The sequence below is a fragment of the Gracilinanus agilis genome, chromosome 1, assembly GCF_016433145.1.
Source record: "Gracilinanus agilis isolate LMUSP501 chromosome 1, AgileGrace, whole genome shotgun sequence".
Taxonomy (NCBI): domain Eukaryota; kingdom Metazoa; phylum Chordata; class Mammalia; order Didelphimorphia; family Didelphidae; genus Gracilinanus; species Gracilinanus agilis.
In genome coordinates this window covers 561,032,900-561,045,036 of record NC_058130.1, presented here as the reverse complement: position 1 = coordinate 561,045,036, position 12,137 = coordinate 561,032,900, and the positions used below count along the sequence as shown (strand labels likewise).

The following is a 12,137-nucleotide window of genomic DNA, read 5'->3' as shown; positions in this document are numbered from 1 at the left end:
CTATATTTCCCTCTACTTCTTAGGACTATTCTTTGTTCTTACTTCTACAGGCACCTCTTTATTCCTTTATTTTGTTTACTCTTTCTTCCCTTGAGTTATAGTTGGAAAATTCAACTATACATTATCCTCTCCCTTGAGTTTCTTGCTCCCTTAAGACTTTGGCCCACTAGCACCCTCTCTCACACCAAATTTTTCCATCCCTGCTCTTAATCGGATGATATTCAACATAGCTGTATAGAATGTACATAAACACTAGGTTCATCACAAATTCTTGTCTAAAAAAATCTTAAGTGAGTACACACAGAACAATCTTTCATCCTGTCCGTTCTTGTCTCTTTGGATAGCTCCCTTCTTCACTCACTATATTCTCTCACTCACTTTCAAACTATTCTTATCCTCCTTCCTTGTTGCCTTAAATTTGATTCTGCCATTCATTCATATTGACTTAAAACCACAACTCTCCTTAAGTACCTGATCTAGCACCAGAAGCCTAGCTCTGACCCTATCAGTAAAAGAGAAGATAAGATCTAGACCAGTGATGAGGAACCTTTTAGAGGGGTGGGGATATGAGAAATGTCCTCAGATCCCAGGAGAAAGGGGCAGAGGGGCAGAGGGGCAGCCCTGGCCCCAGAGTCCTTCTGGCTTTCTAATAACAAACTCTGGCAAACTCTGTGCTGGGGCAATGATGCTGATGCTCTTACCTTCTATCTAAGAGTCAATAGTGTATTGGTTCTGTGGCAGAAGAGAAGAGAACAAAAGGACTAGAGCAATGGTGTTAAGTGACTTGCCCAAGGACACACAGCTAAAAAGTGTCTGGGGCCAGAACCTCCCACCTGTAGGCCTGCTTCCAAGATTGTCCACTTTAAAAAAAAAATCCTAACCTTCAAGTATGTTTAAATGTCATCGAGCCTAAAAATAAAACAAAAACATTTTCTTTATTCCTGTAGACCAGGGGTCTGCAACCTTTTTGGCTATGAGAGCCATAAAAACCACATTTTTTAAAATGTAATTTCGTGAGAGCCGTACAGTGCTCACAGTGCGTGCTCCTATAACAGCGCCTGACTTTATGGCTCCTGCAGAAAGAGCCATACGTTGCCAACCCCTGCTGTAGACCCTTCAGCTCCCATCTATAACCTCCCATTTGCCACATCCCAGTTTAACAGGCTTTCCTTGCTCAGTTTGGTTCTTTGTCCTCCTCCCTGTTGTTAGCATGTCCTTAATTTTCCATGTACTATACTTATTTGTATACACTCCTCCTTCCTTTATAAGTTCAAAGCTAGAAATTTCCCTTGAAATGCCTTCAGATCCTTAGTAGCTTACATAAATTGGCACTGAATGTTGAACAACTCTGTATTCTTTTTTGCTTTCTTTTCTAGATCTTCCACTGCTTTATTATTGTGCCTGACCCCTAAATCTTTCTCCATCGAGCCCTTTCTCTGCACTTTTCAATCATCTGCTATAGGTGCTCTGTTGTTGTTCATTTATTTCAGTCATGTATACTTCTTGGTTACTTTATTTGGGGTTTTCTAAAGGTTTGCCATTTCCTTCTCCAGCTCATTTTACTGATGAGGAACTGAAGCAAATAGGATGAAGTGGCTTGTCCAGGGTTACACAGCTATACTGTCTGAGGCCAGATTTAAGCTCAGGAAGATGAGTTCTTCCTGACTTTAGGCCTGGCACTCTATCCACTACTTCCTCTAACCCAACATATATCATGAACATTTCAATTTCAGATCTAAAATCTAACTGCTAACAGCATTACAATTTTCCTAGACTTCCAAGGAGATCCACATACTCTATCCATCCACTTAATTAATCATTAATAAATTCTACTCCTCTCCCTTGTCTCTTCCCTCTTTATTCCCATAACAAATATCCTAGTTCCTGTCCGTAGTCCCTATTATTTGTTCCTACATCTCCAGGATAGTTTAACTCATCTTAGTTTCCTTCAAGATATTAACAGAGGCCAGAATAAACTTACCAAAGTTTATCTCTAGTCAAGTCACTCCTTTTGCTCAAAACTTTCAAAGGTTTCCCAATATTTACTCAAACACCAAATCTCCCAGACAAGTTTAAGACTTCCGCACTGACCCTAAGACAAGTCTCTAGCCATATTATGACTATCACATACCCCCAAAAGTCTCAATATTCCAAGTGTCCTTTGATTCCACTGTTTTTTCTAGCAGAAACTCTTTTCCAATCTCTACACATCTACCCATTATTATTCTAAGCCTACAACCAAAACAAAAACACTTGTGGGAATAATCACTCTCCAAGAAACTCTTTAAGCACTTCTTTCCTTTTAGTTGTTCTTTTTTTAACCTGTGACCCTAAAGTGGTGCTTAATCTCTCCCCTCAGCACAGTTCTTCCAGGTAGCACAAAGCATTGCGCTCCCCGCCCCCACTTTTTAAATGTTAAGAGTTGGAAGGAGATGTCAGAAGTTTTATTAGTTGTGAATTTCACTATCCACAAATGAGTTTGCCAGACTGAAAATGCTTCAAGAATGAGTGATATTAGCCGGAAGGGGCAGTAACCGGCAAACCTGAGTGACAAGAATTAATGCTACAATAAAGTGTCTTACTGTTATTTTTGTGGAACTATCAACCAAGAACTTTCCTACAAAAGCCCTAGTGAGTTGGGGGAGGAAAGAACAAATCCTTACACGGGACCATGACGTCACGTCTCAAGCTATCCCTTTAAAGCTTCAACCCCAGTTCAGGGCCCAGAGAGCTGGGAGGTCAGTGAGGCCAGGGATGCAGAAGGTGGGATAGAGCAGTTAGGAGCCTCTTGGGCGCGCCAAGCGCGGGATTCCTACCCTCCGCCTCCTCTTCCGCTCGCTCAAAGGAAAGATAATCAGTCGGTAATGTAATGGGGGGCGGGCCGCAGCCCGATCGGTTCCCCATTGAGGTATACAGGAGAAGAAGGGCTCGGATCCCGCTGGCTCCACTACTCTCACTTTCTTTCCCTGTCCTCATTTCATTTCAGTTCCGCCCGTGCCCTCCAAACCCAGGACTGGAAACTTCTACCCATCGGCGCCCCCTGCCCCAGCCGGGTCTCGCGCAGCAGGGCGCGCGTGGCCCAGGACCGAACGCGAGCCCCACTACTCGAAGCACGGACACGCACCTCTCCAGCCACAGACTCCAATTGTTCCCCACCGGCTGGCTACAGTCACCCACACGGCTCCGTGGTCTGGCACTAGCCCGCCCTCTCTCTGGCCCACCTTTGCAGCAGCCGGCTCAACCGCCGCGCGTGCCCAGCCAACGTCACGTCCGACCACCCCGACAGGCACCACTAACTTCCTTCCCCGCCCTATAACACAACCAACTCGGGCCGAGGAGTAGGCAAGGTGCGCAAAGAAAGCATGGTACAAATGCAATAGTTAATACAGCTCAGGATAAGTGGTGCATGCTCTACCTCCACAGTGGCAACAGTCCTCAAGATGGGGAGAGCGAGAGAATAGTAGAGACTCGGGGTGAAGATGGAAAAGGAGCATAGGTTTCAGTCGTAACACTTACCTGAGTAAGTCTTTCCGCCATTCTGTTTGCGGAAATAGTAATCACGCCACGCTTCGGCAATTACGTAACTTCCTGGAGGCGGGGAAATGTGGTCATTCCCACATGACGCATGCGGGTTCGTCTCTTCCCCATTCGCGCTTTTGGAGGGAAGAGTTCAATATAGTTCTTAAATGAACTACATTTCCCAGTGTGCTGGGCGCAGGGCATTGCCAGCAGAGGCTCCGAATCGGGCACCCGGTAGTCGCAAGCACGTTGTGGGTAGGCGCGGCTGCCCGGAGAAAGCGAATGACCGCCCTGGCCTCCAGGGTCCCGGGAGGGTGAGGGTAGGTCTGCTCACACTGGCTTCGACAGGGATCCTGGGGGGAGTTTGTCTCCTATCTGTGATTGCCCTTGAGCCAGAAGCACAGGAAAGCTCCCCTGTCAGTGCCTGCGGCCGCGGACCCAGCGTCCTCCGAGGTACCGCGGCCCCTGGGCTTCTCGGGGCGGGAGTAGGGAGGGATCGAGGAGGCGTCGCTGACCCGAGGCCGATGGGAGAGGAGATTCGGCCCAGTTGGGGATAGGTTGGGGCTGGACTTAGTGCTCGTGGCCAACTGTCCTACGTGAGTCTGTGGGGGAAGGGCTTGACCTGACCTGCCGGGGTAATTAATAGCCCTGAGGCCGTTCCTCCGCTTTGGGAGAGAGTTCTTTCCTTTGCCCTTTGCACCTTCACTCTCTTCACTCCTGGATCGTGACATTAGAAGGGCCCCCTACAAGTTTTCTGCCGTTATTTTGTTTTTACAAAGTATCGGCAGATCCTCACCCCATCCCCCAAGAACTCTGGCAGAGCACCCGTTTTCTGGAGCAGTAAGAGCCACCACCCAGCAACCTCTCTGGGGAGGGAATGGGCCCTCCTGAGTTTGGCAGGCCACACGTGGTCTTGGGGAAAGATGGAAAGGGATGTGTTGGACCTCACGTAATCTAGCTTGGAGGACCTGGCTCATGTTTGGGGGGAAATTCACAACTTTGTTTCTTCTTGTGGGAAAAAAGCCACTTTATTGCAGATTTGACACGCTGGTCCACAAATAGACTCTTTTAAACGACCTGCAAAAAAGTCATAAGCCAAACGTTGGTTGATAGTTTTAACTAACTTGCAGCTAAAGAATGTGAAAATATGGGCAGGTTCACCATTAAATTTGAATTTTTTCCCCAAGCCTTGTTTACACACACACACACACACACACACACACACACACACACACACACACACACACACACTAATCTCCTTATCAGGAGAAAGTTCATGTCAGAACTACATCATAAGGAAATGTTATCAGTATTCTATGAATGAAAAATTACAAGACTCAATGTACTTATATTCTCAGTTAACACCTCGATATTAAATCCTTTATACATACTGATTTCTCACAAACTTTGATTATAGAATAAAACATTGAAGGAATGCAGATGAGACATTTACTTTATTTAAATATTTTGGTTGAGTTATATTGACTCCAAGTTCTGTAATAATTAAAATTATGATATTCAATATCAATTTTGGCATTTGTGAAGACATTATTTCCCAAAAAACTAGTTTTTATATATGATTTATTCTTTTAAAAATATTTTGTAAATCAAGCCCTTAAGTTAGCAGTTTTCATTGCAGTGCCAAAGAACCATTAGAAATTCATCATCCAGTCAGACTTAATTTCTAATTCAGTGAATTTCTCTAATATTAAATCTTTTGATTCTTACACCATAAGTTTAATACTTCTGACTTTAAGGAAAACAATGAAATGCCAGCATATACTGGAGTTTTCCCAAGGAATTTGTTAGGGATTAAAAGATGTCTCATTATTGATATTTCTTCATAGAAACTGAGATCACCTTCAGTTTTTAAGAATTCTGAAGTGGAAATTAGAATCTAACTGAGCAAGAATGGGGGCAAGATATATTAAAAAATAATGGAGGGAAAGGGTGGTGAGTTAAAATGTAGTTTGAATTTTAGCCAGGTTCTCAAGGTTATTCACAGCACTAACTCAATGGGTCCCCAAACTGAATCTAATTCAATCAACCTCTCTAATTTACAAGTACCGGGCTTTGTAGCACATAGTAAGCACTTAATTAATGTTTATTTACTGACTGGAAAAAATTCAGTTATAGGCATTTTACCCAAATTCAGAGAAGCTCCACACTTAGTAGCCATGCCCACAGTGTCCTGAATTGGTAGAGAACCACTTCCTGCTAATACAGAAAAACCCTATGAAGAGTGAATTTCTTCATTCAAACCTGTAATTATCAATGTAAATAGAACCTGCTATTCTTTAAGTCAGTGGTTCTCAGAGTCCAATGTTTCTTTGAAAGCATATTTTCCATCACAAATTTTAAATATATTAGAAGACATAAAAAGTAACATTTAAATTACAAAGAAAGAAAATTTTCCCTAGGAGTACAGTTTTGAGAGGGACTTTCACATTGTGGATTTGGAGCTGGACTTGTGCCTCAATAGACCTAGGTTTGAAATCTGCTTCAAGCTCTTATTTATAGTGTTCTAGGCATGTAATGTAACCTCCCTGAGCTTCAGTTTTCTTATCTGTAAAAGAAGGATAGTAACATCACCTACTACAGTATCATTATGAGGATCAAGTGAGATAATGTTCATCTATAAACTTTAAAGCCCAGTATAAATATGAGCTATTTCCCAAGTGGAAAAGGGATAGCAAGAAATAAAAGGCTTGTTCCATGAAAATTTTTTAATCATGTGTTATTTTTATTGTCTGTTGCCCTGTATTTTCTTTGGCATGAGAACAAATAGTGCATTTGTATAAGAGGTGTTTCTAGAGTTTTTTTAGGGAAGGAGAAAATCACTGCATTAGGGGGCAGCTAGGTAGCTCAGTGGATTGAGAGCCAGGCCTAGAGATGGGTTCAAATTGGACCTCAGACACTTCCTATCTGTGTGACCCAGGGCAAGTCACTTAACTCCCATTGCCTAGCCCTTACCCCTCTTCTGCCTTGGAACTAATACACAGTATTGATTCTAAGATGGAAGCTAAGGGTTTAAAAATAAAATAAAATATAAAAAGCATTAGTCCATTACCCCTGGCAGGTAAGACATGTGTTTGAATCTCCAGTGAGACACAGACTACCTGCTTTCATAGGGGGACCGTGGGCAAACCACCAATTTCTTAGAACTTCATTTGACTTATCTGTCCTCCATTTTGGGTTTGTTGTAAAGTTTAAATGATAGGATGTAGAACTACTTTGTAATCTTTAAAATGTTATTCAAAATTTGTCAGTTATAATCATTATTAGAGGAAATAGTTTGGGGTAGTGGAAAGAGCTTCAGACTGGGCATTTGGAGACCCAATGACTAGTCTAGAATTTGCTAGCAAGTCATTCTCTTTTAGCTTCAGTTTCCACATCTATAAAAATAGGAAGTTGTACAAGGTAGCTAAAACTTTTTAAAAATAAAGTTTACATTGGTGCCTACCTTCTCCCATTCTAATAGGTAACTTCACAGAAGCTCAGAAGGAACCACAGAGACCATCTGATACAATCCACGTCATCCTCTCTGCAACATACCCAACAAATGATCATCCTAGCTTTGCTTTAACTTCTCCAACAAGGCCACACAATACTTGCAAAGTAAGTCAATTCTCTTTTGGGAAAACTAATTTTAACAAAATTTTTCCTTAAATAAGCCTGGAACCTTAGGCAATAAATTGAAAATCTTTAGGGCACAAGTGGTTGTTTTGGTGTTTGGTGTTCCTTTTTTTTTTAACCGCTTATGGTAAATGTTTCAGAAGAAAGAGGAAGATTTCACAGGGAACTACTGGATAAGAAAATGCTATCTGAGAACAGGATTGGGATTTCTGGACCATGGTTTTAATACTGGAATGATGGGCTTTAGCCAGAAATGAAATCTAAAACAGGGGCTAGTAAAAATATATTTGCCTGGAATCTTGCAATCCTAATCAGAGGAAACTACCTACCTATATTTACTATACATATATATGTGTATGTATATGTGTGTGTGCATATATACACATCTATGTGGGTGTATATGTATACACACAAACACTATCTCTCTCTCTCTGTATAGAGAGGGAATCTTCTAAATTGGGCAGGTAGGTGGTGAAGTGGATAAGAGTGTCAGGCCTAGAATTAGAAGAATTATCTTCCCAAGTTCAAATCTGTCCTCAGACACTTAATAGCTATGTGACCCTGGACAAGTCACATAATCCTGTTTGCCTTGGTTTCCTCATTTGTAAAATGACCTGGAGAAGGAAAAGACAAATCACTCCAGTATCTTTGCCAAGAAAATCTCAAAATGGGGTCACAAAAAGTTGAATACAACTGAACAACTGCAATGTGGAAGATGATTAACAGTAGACTCTCCTAGAAATCCCCAAAAGACAAAATTCAAGGAAGGAATAAAATACTTGGCCTCAGATGTGTAGCATAAATACACAATTTTTAGGTAGCAAGCAAAATGACCTAGAAGTTATCGTTATAGAGACTAAAATGACATTTAGGTATCACTGAGTGACCTGTGAAAGAGTAACTATTATTCAAAAGAAGCAGGATAGATTAAAAGGAGAGTAATAGGCTAAAGTAGCATTGTGTATTAAAAAGATAATACTCATATGAAAAAAACTAGAACCCAGAAGGGGAGAGAATTTGGTTGAAAATCAGGCAAAGTAGAAATAGGAGTTATACTGCTCTTGATGTATATCTGGCCTCAGACGCTTCCTTGCTGCATGACCCTTGGCAAGTCACTTGACTCCAGATGCCTAGCATTTGCTGCTCTTTTGTCTTTGAGTTGAGTGTTAAGACAGAATTTTTTATAAGGGTTTGGGTTTTTGTTTTTAATAAAAACAATTTTTTAAAAAGAATCTTAAGTCTCCAGCTCAGAGATTTACCTCCAAGCTAATATCATCCCCTTTTCTTTCAAATCATATGGTATGAATGTTCTTTGGTTTTTTTATTAATCATTGTTCTTCCTAAAATGTACATAGAACTGAATACAATATAATAAATGTAGTTTTACCAAGTCAGAATACCAGAACTATATTGCCTCCTTACACCTGGACACTGCCTTTCCTAATGAAGCCTAAAATTACAATTGAATGTTTCATGGGCATCTCAAACTCAACATGTCCAAAACAGAACTCATTTTCTTTCCCTTCTAGATCTACCTTTCCTCCAAACTCATTTCTTTAGAGGTCGCCACTTGGAAGTCATCATGTCTTAGAGCTTAAACTGAAAATGACCTTAAAAACCATCTAATCCAGCCCTCTCATTCTACAGAGAAATGAGGCCCTGGAAGGTTGTAACTTGCCCAGAGTCACACAGTTAGTATCAGAGGTGATAAATGAACCCAGATTCGCTGACAGGAGCCTGTGCTCTTTCTACTGTACTACTTTGAGTCATGCATAGATAGTATCTTCCCCTTTCTGCTCCATCCTCTACCCATAATCCAAAATAATCTTTCTAAATTCCCATGTCGTATCACACTAGAAATTTTGAGAATTTTTCACTCGGGTGAGATTGGGATTCTCTCTCTTTGTTGAGCTGAGGCATGTCCCAATAGGAGAACTTGTTCACTCTGTGTGTCTGGTATATTTTCATCTGAATAACTTAATTAATTTCTGTTTGCTGTCAGCTTGGATAAATGTGTTTATTTGCTAAAAATTTCCCATGCCATAGAAACTAAAGTATTTCCCCGTTGCCTCAAGGATACAACACAAACTCATAGAACAGTAATAACTCATAGAACATACATAGTATGTGTATAGCACTTAACTGTGTGCCAGATTAGTACTAAATATTTTACAATTTCAGTTGGTCATCAAACTCTTGTGAGGAAAATGAAGCAAACAGAGGTTGTGACTTGCTCACACATACAGAATCGGGTTTTTCTAATTCCAAACCCAGAGCTCTGCCTATTATACCACCTAGCTGCTTATTTAACATTAAACAGAAATTACTGCTTTTGCTTTTCTGTTGACTTCATTACAAGTTTCTCCCAGAGTACCATCCATTGAGGAAGAAAGGGAAGAAGGAAGTTCTGAAAAATTAACCATTTGTTTGACATTTAAAAACCTTTACGGACCACTTTCTTTTTCTAAACTCATTCTTATGTTTCTTGCACTCTGCATTATAGGCAAACTAATGTATTCATTATTCCTGAAACTGAGCCACAGTCTTATGCCTGGAATGCATGCTCTCCTCTCTTTTTAACTCTTAGGTAATCAGCAAACATCTTTGAAGTGTACAGTATGTGCCAGGCACTGTATTTGATAAACATAGGGGTCAAAATCCTTTCAGGAGTAGCATTCTTTCACAACCTCTTACCTGGAAAGACTGCTGAGCCCCTTAGTTCTGGGATCCTAGAGATCCTAGGTCCAGAACTAGAAGGGACTTCAGAGAGTATCTAGTTAGACTGCTGCCCCCTCCCCCTCTTTTACAGATGGACAAACTGAAATTGTCCAAAGTCACAGAGGTTTGAAATGACAAAGCAGAAATTCAAATCCAGATCTTCTGACTCCACATTGTTATTGCTCTCTCCCTCTTCATCAGCTTCTCCTGAAATGAAATAGAAGGGAATAGAAAAGTCTTAAGTTAGGTAACTCACATACACACTGCTAAATGCTGAGAATACAAATAGAAAATTGAGATCATTCCTATTCTTATATCATACTTGGGAAAAAGAACACATACAGAAGAGTTCAGTTAGAGAGACAATGGCAAGACCCAAATTACATTGTTGGGAAAGGGAAATTATAAAGAGATTGGAATAGCGGGATCCAGGTAGGTCTTCCATGGTTTTAGTGCCAAAGCCTTGTATTGATTTCTGAAGATAAGAGGCTGTGGCTAGGAAGAGAAGAGGGACCATTGCGGTGTTTTCAGTGGGTTTCTATATACCCATAGCTGTATTGGGTATATGGGGATTGGGCCAAGATTATACAGTCAATAAGTGTCAGAACTAGATTTTAATCCAGTTCTTCTAATTCCAAATCCATCACTCTTTCCACCAAGTGATAACACCCCACTTGCAATGAGTCTGGTTTATTTTTCACCCATATATACATATACAGCTCAAGCATTATAGCATAATAGACCTATTTTATTTTGTTGTCATACATATTTTGTGACATCTATTAATTATATGCCCCTGGGCAAGTCACTCAACCTCAGTTTCCTCATCTCTAAAATGGAGATGATAAAAATTGTACCTACCTCACAGCATTGTGAGGATCAAATGAGAATACATAGGTAAAACTTTGCAAACCTTAAAGCTTTATAAAAAGTAACATTTATATAGCACTTCATTTTTGCTAGGCATTTCAGTAAGTGCTTTACAATTATTATCTTATTTGATCCTCACAACAACCCTGAGAGGTTGGTGCCATTATTAGCATTTTACAGATGAGGGAACTGAGACAGCTTTGCCCAGGGTGATACAGATAAAAGGTGTCTGATGCTGGATTTTAACTTAGATCTTCTTGACTTCAGGCTCTGCACTCTATCCACGTCCACCTTCAGCTGATCCTAGGTATCCTTTCTTTAGAATGAAACTATATAAAGGAAAGGACTGTTTTTCATTTTGTCTTTGTATCTCTAGCACCCAACACAGTATCTTTAACTTAGTAGGAACTAAATAATAATTATTGGATTCTGTCTTTAAAATATTCAATTAACATTGATTAATTTAATTAATATTATTTAATATATTTATGATTGTTATCAAAGTAGATATACTAAGATAATCTTTGGAACTGTTTTTGTACCAGTGTTATAAAAATGAATAATTTTCAATGCCTCAATTTGACGTATTTTTTGATAATGATGAAGTACTTCTTTTTTTTAATTTATTTTTTTATTTTTTAAACCCTTACCTTCTGTCTTGGAGCCACTACTCTGTATTGGCTCCAAGACAGAAGAGGGGTAAGGGTAGGCAATGGGGTCAAGAGTCTTGCCCAGGGTCACACAGCTGGGAAGTGTCTGAGGCCAGATCAGATTTGAACCTAGGACTTCCTGTCTCTAGGCCTGGCTCTCAATCCACTGAGCTACCCAGCTGCCCCCCATGTACTTCTTGACTATACTTGCTAATCAGCCTTATAGTTAACTATTTATGTGAATAGCCAATTACTTTAGTAGCCATAACTAGTAAATTTTATCTTCCAACTTTTTTATTTCAGTTGATGACCAGTATTAAGAAAAATCTTAAACTAGAAAATTTCAACCTGTTTCTGTAACTAAAAGCAGCCTGGTAATTTCTATATGGCTCCTATTTTCTATACTATATAATAACAACTAAATTGTTTAGTCATGTCAGAGCTAATCTTTATGTGAGGGTACAGACATGCATTGACTATAATCCTTTTATAATTTCAGTAATTGCCACATCCAAATGAGTGAAAATGCCTTTTGATCATTTTTCTATACCCTTTTTTGGGGCATTCAGCTACAATAGAACTCTATTATAAAATATCGTCATGGGAAGGGAGCATCCGTGTTATAGATGTTTCATATTATAGCATAATAAATATATTTAAATATATGTATATATCATATATGGGTACATATATTACACAGGAATGTAATATGACAGATATAGATAGATAGGTCGATCGCTAGTT

The 12,137-nt window shown here is 40.0% G+C and overlaps 2 protein-coding genes across 4 annotated transcripts in view; one reads left to right on the top strand and one right to left on the bottom strand.

Moving 5' to 3' along the window:
- Nucleotides 1–3,196, bottom strand: part of RNMT (RNA guanine-7 methyltransferase) — a 56,435-nt gene extending 53,239 nt beyond the window's left edge. Inside the window, exon 1 of the mRNA XM_044667108.1 lies at nt 3,125–3,196. The gene's annotated coding sequence lies outside the window, so the exon portion shown is untranslated. The remainder of the gene's footprint in view (nt 1–3,124) is intronic.
- A 571-nt stretch (nt 3,197–3,767) lies between these two features.
- FAM210A (family with sequence similarity 210 member A) overlaps nt 3,768–12,137 on the top strand; it is a 29,462-nt gene continuing 21,092 nt past the window's right edge. For 2 of the 3 annotated variants that reach the window (XM_044658081.1, XM_044658079.1), the window contains exons 1-2: nt 3,793–3,972; nt 7,001–7,137. The gene's annotated coding sequence lies outside the window, so the exon portion shown is untranslated. Of the gene's footprint in view, nt 3,973–7,000; nt 7,138–12,137 lie in introns of all 3 variants that reach the window. The other variant, XM_044658080.1, reaches the window with a different exon arrangement.